Source organism: Haliotis rubra, unplaced genomic scaffold, assembly GCF_003918875.1.
Source record: "Haliotis rubra isolate DU_JTF1 unplaced genomic scaffold, ASM391887v1 Scf116, whole genome shotgun sequence".
NCBI classification, from domain to species: Eukaryota; Metazoa; Mollusca; class Gastropoda; order Lepetellida; family Haliotidae; genus Haliotis; species Haliotis rubra.
In genome coordinates, this window is record NW_025765070.1 from 708255 (window position 1) to 714070 (window position 5816).

General features: G+C 40.6%; 1 protein-coding gene across 1 annotated transcript in view; it reads right to left on the minus strand.

The window, feature by feature from the left end:
- Positions 1–319: 319 nt before the first annotated feature.
- Positions 320–5816, minus strand: part of LOC124256112 (mitochondrial 2-oxodicarboxylate carrier-like) — a 53815-nt gene continuing 48318 nt past the window's right edge. The window contains exon 9 of the mRNA XM_046690061.1: positions 320–3051. The gene's annotated coding sequence lies outside the window, so the exon portion shown is untranslated. The remainder of the gene's footprint in view (positions 3052–5816) is intronic.

Below are 5816 nucleotides of genomic sequence, written 5' to 3' on the forward strand. Positions count from 1 at the left end.
TCACTGTGAGCCCACCCCAAACCATTACGGAGTCACCCCTAAAACGATCGTTCTAGCTAACAGAATGAAAACGCTCACTCCCTCTACGCGACACTGTGTAATGCTTTAAAAGAAGTCCAAAATAAACTTGATTCATCCGAAAACATAACAATTGCACAAGCAGGATTTGTCTTTTGGCACCAACGATGTCTTGCAGTTATCTGAGGTGGGATAAGGCGAGTACATGGGGCATACAATTCAGCTATGAAATTCTTATATGTTGCAAATGAAATTAAGCATTCCCTTCTATGTTCATAATACTCAGAACGGAACAAGCATGAAAAATATTAATTTTATTCAATAAAATGTTCTGATAAATATATTTTCCAATAATTTGTTCGTGATAAAATCAAATGACATTCTTGAGTAAACATACAGACTCTCTATCATTACACTGCCACTCACTGTTACTCCTGTCAATCATTTAACACAAGATACTCAGTATATGGGAACTCAATAACTGGCTTCTCCTGGCCCCAATTTCCGAGTACAATACGTCATCTATATATTCAAATGAATTGAGAAATGTGAATGGAAATGGATACATCTGGATAAACAGTATCTTTGCTTACAAGTACACTGACCACATAGATAGAAGCCTTATTGTTCCACAATCTCAGTCGTTGCTACTCTCACATAAACAACCTATTGCAAAGTGACCTTTCATCAGATTGATCAAAGCATCACTCCAGAGATCTTGAAACTGAATATTCCCACAACGGTTTACACCACAATGACCTTTCACTGAGACTGACCAGAAACAAGAAGTTGCCTTGGCCAGTCAGACAGCACCTTTCACAAGACGGAGAACACAGAATGTTCCAATTGTGAGCTTCCACTCAAACTACATTCAGAAAAAATATGTTGACAAAGCTCAGTAAATAACTGAAGTCAAGACAACTTTGGAATGTCTACTAGATATAGCAGTATTTCGGGCTATGAAACGGCTCTATCCCATTGAATTGGTCATACAGCATGCAACTGTTAATCAAGAAACCTCATTTTATCCTATCATGGTTCCATACATTGTCTTTGAACGGCATTTAGAACACCTAAAAGGTGAGACTTTAAGGATGCCAGCTTCTTTATTATTAGGAACATAATTGAAAACATATTCAGACCTTCACAATCTCATAAGTGATGCTGTGATCAATCTCATAAATGATGCTGTGATCAGCCTCATAAGATTGTTCTGATGTGATTTGCAGTAGGATACCCTTGGGGTAGCAAGCACTAAGATCTGACAGTGCTTTATACCAACATGACAGTGATGAGCACTGATCTGGAGAGGAATGTCCCTTCTCAGCATGAACCAGCAGTGGCTTCACAAACACACTAGAGACAGACAAAATACAGTCATACCATCTGATTAACACATAAATATGGATACATACAGCTTCTCAAATGTGTAGAGAAAGGCTAACACATCCTAAAGAGACAACTTGACAGTCCAAGGGAGACAACCTGTTCACCTGACTATACACAGATAGATGGCTAGCTACTCATGATAACAGACTATCACTACCCTCTTACCAACCATCAGTCGGAACTGGCTTACTGGCACAACAATAAAAAATATAAAGTTTATGTTCTTGTCTACCCATCTACAGCCCAAAATTGCACTGCTAGTCACACATACTAAAATACTGAACAGTACACATTGCAATTTGATAATATTCAACACAGTATCAATAATTTAAACAATACATGACAAATCAATACCATAAATATCAATTCTAAACAGTGTTTTTAAACATTGTATGAAAATAATATTTCTGACAACTTCTGGCAGTGTCAACACATTTAATTTGACATTTGCTTTAATTTGAAGACACAATATGGCTGAAATGCTGCCTATGTGAAAATAAAATGTAACTCACTCACTCAATTTAATTTGGGAAGAAACATTACATTAAATGCTTGAGACTTTAAACATATATATCTGAATCCAATGGTACCACCATTCAAATCTCCACAGGTGATACTGGTTCTTGTTAGGTGAATTCTAAATTACATTTTACCAGAGACCATATAATAGATGGTCTCTGATTTTACAGACCCGAGAGATGACTGTTGGGGCTATTTTCACTCATGTATTGCATGACTGGTATTGTGTTGATAGTAAACCTTATGGCTTGATAATTATATTAATCAGTGTAATGAATGAAAGTCAGACATTTCACTGTCACTACTCAAGTCAAAGGGAAGTAACTCTAATCTCAATGTGACACCATCCTTGCACATATCTAGTTTGATATAAGAATAATATATGTTTTTCTTCTAATTGACACTATTGCATACTATCAGCAATACAATCGTAGGACAAACAGCTGCAATACATCCTCAGTTCTATACACTGTAACATTTCTCACTTCAGTAGGTTTAGGTCTGAATCAACTCAGTGACTTAGTAAATAGACATCCTCCCTGCACCATTTGGTTTCGGAGAATTCTATTCTTAACTATTCCTAATGTATTAGTTTATTATTATTGTTTTAGCATGAACCATTCTGATTCCCGTTTCCTGTTCCTACAAGTACACATCATATCAATGGTTCAGATTTCTTAGAAGATTCGCAGAGATTTTACTTCAACTTGAATTCTTAATAAACCTCACAAAACCTGGATTTTAATAGCCGCAGGTTAATTTGTGTCAAGTACTTAGATTGTCAGCTAAATCAGAGAAGATGTTCCCAAACAATGGATGACAGACAGTGACACACTGACTAGACAACAGACAAACAACACCATGCTACAAGCTCACATGGTCATGATTTCAGTCACTAATCTTCTATGTTATCCGAATGGAATTTTACATTTTCAGAGTCTGTCTTCTTGTATAAAGAGAAAAAGCAATCCATTGAGAGGAAATGGCAAATCCTGATGAAAACCATATGACAGGATCCTTAAAGTGAAATGTTTCTAGAGTCCCACTGGATAGCATCTCTGGAGACAATCCCACAACAAGTTTCACATCTGGAGTCAGACACTGAGTTTGGGGAAAGAGTCATTTCTGAAACAAAACCATAAGTGTCAAAATTCTGATACCTCATTTACAAACACAAAGACTATCACAATAATGGCCTGAATACCGAAGACGGTACCTCTTAGTGCAAAAAGGTTCAAAATATATATTTCAGAAAAAAAATGCTGTTCCATACGTATCCTGACTCATACTAATTGCTTATCTCTAATTTTCGAAAAATGTAGTAGTTGGTTGGTTGGTCTGTTGCTTAACACCACACTCAGCTAGATGGCGCTGGTCTGAGTCTGGACCAGACAATCCAGTGATTAACAGCATGAGCATCAATCTGCACAATTGGGATACAATGACATGTGTCAACCAAGTCAGTGAGTCTGACAACACGATCCCGTTAGTCACTTTTTATGACAAGCATGATTTGCTGAAGACCGATTCTAACCTGGGTTTTCAAGGGTTCAAAATGGCGTGGAAACACCCTGTGCTAAGGTCCTCCAAGGACAGAAAAACATCTCACCCAAATACACCCTTGTGGAATTGCATGGGCACCAATTAGGAACTATTAGGATCAGTTAGTTGTTGTATTACAACTAAAGGACCAAACTGATGAATGCCAGTGTCATCATCTGCAGCACAATCTGAGAGTCTGACTGACTGACTGAGTTTAGTTTTACGCCGCTTTTAGCAATATTCCAGCAATATCACGGCGGGGGACACCAGAATTGGGCTTAACACATTGTGCCCATGTGGGGAATCGAACCTGGGTCTTCGGCGTGACGAGCCAACGCTTTAACCACTAGGCTACCCCACCGCCCCCACAATCTGTGAGATAGTGGTTGGCACAATCAGTATTGGATCTCCAGAAAGTCTTTGGAATTATGGATGTTCCTTCTGTTCTTGGTGAACACCACATAGGTGACTCACAGTGACAAGGTAGAGACAGTTGTACTGTGATAAGTCAAGAGTGGGTCACTCACAGTGACAAGGTAGAGACAGTTGTACTGAGATAAGTCAAGAGTGGGTGGTCCACAGTGACAAGGTAGAGACAGTTGTACTGTGATAAGTCAAGAGTGGGTGGCTCACAGTGACAAGGTAGAGACAGTTGTACTGAGATAAGTCAAGAGTGGGTGGCTCACAGTGACAAGGTAGAGACAGTTGTACTGAGATAAGTCAAGAGTGGGTGGTCCACAGTGACAAGGTAGAGACAGTTGTACTGTGATAAGTCAAGAGTGGGTGGCTCACAGTGACAAGGTAGAGACAGTTGTACTGTGATAAGTCAAGAGTGGGTGGTTCACAGTGACAAGGCAGAGACAGTTGTACTGAGATAAGTCAAGAGTGGATGGTTCACAGTGACAAGGTAGAGACAGTTGTACTGTGATAAGTCAAGAGTGGGTGGTTCACAGTGACAAGGTAGAGACAGTTGTACTGTGATAAGTCAAGAGTGGGTGGTTCACAGTGACAAGGTAGAGACAGTTGAACTGTGATAAGTCAAGAGTGGGTGGTTCACAGTGACAAGGTAGAGACAGTTGTACTGTGATAGGTCAAGAGTGGGTGGTTCACAGTGACAAGGTAGAGACAGTTGTACTGTGATAAGTCAAGAGTGGGTCACTCACAGTGACAAGGTAGAGACAGTTGTACTGTGATAAGTCAAGAGTGGGTGACTCACAGTGTACAAGGTCAAGAGACAGTTGACAGTACTGTGATAGGTCAAGAGTGGGTGGTTCACAGTGACAAGGTAGAGACATAGAGACATTGTATTAAGATAAGTCAAGAGTGGGTGACTCACAGTGACAAGGTAGAGACAGTTGTACTGTGATAAGTCAAGAGTGGGTGGTTCACAGTGACAAGGTAGAGACAGTTGTACTGTGATAAGTCAAGAGTGGGTGGTTCACAGTGACAAGGTAGAGACAGTTGTACTGTGATAAGTCAAGAGTGGGTGGTTCACAGTGACAAGGTAGAGACAGTTGTACTGTGATAAGTCAAGAGTGGGTGGTTCACAGTGACAAGGTGGAGACAGTTGTACTGTGACAAGTAGATCAAGAGTGGGTGGTTCACAGTGACAAGGTAGAAACAGTTGTACTGGGGTAAGTCAAGAGTGGGGTGGTTCAGTGACAGTGGCAAGGTAGAGACAGTTGTACTGTGATAAGAGGTCAAGTGAGTGGGTGGTTCACAGTGACAAGGTAGAGACAGTTGTACTGTGATAAGTCAAGAGTGGGTGGTTCACTGTGACAAGGTAGAGACAGTTGTACTGTGATAAGTAAAGAGTGGGTGAATCACAGTGACAAGGTAGAGACAGTTGTGCTGTGGTGGTGGTAGGTCAAGAGTGGGTGGTTCACAGTGACAAGGTAGAGACAGTTGTTCTGTGGTAGGTCAAGAGTGGGTGGTTCACAGTGACAAGGTAGAGACAGTTGTACTGAGATAAGTCAAGAGTGGGTGGTTCACAGTGACAAGGTAGAGACAGTTGTACTGTGATAAGTCAAGAGTGGGTGGTTCACAGTGACAAGGTAGAGACAGTTGAACTGTGATAAGTCAAGAGTGGGTGGTTCACAGTGACAAGGTAGAGACAGTTGTACTGTGAAAAGACAATAGTGGGTGGTTCACAGTGACAAGGTAGAGACAGTTGTACTGTGATAGGTCAAGAGTGGGTGGTTCACAGTGACAAGGTAGAGACAGTTGTACTGTGATAAGTCAAGAGTGGGTCACTCACAGTGACAAGGTAGAGACAGTTGTACTGTGATAAGTCAAGAGTGGGTCACTCACAGTGACAAGGTAGATACAGTTGTACTGTGATAAGTCAA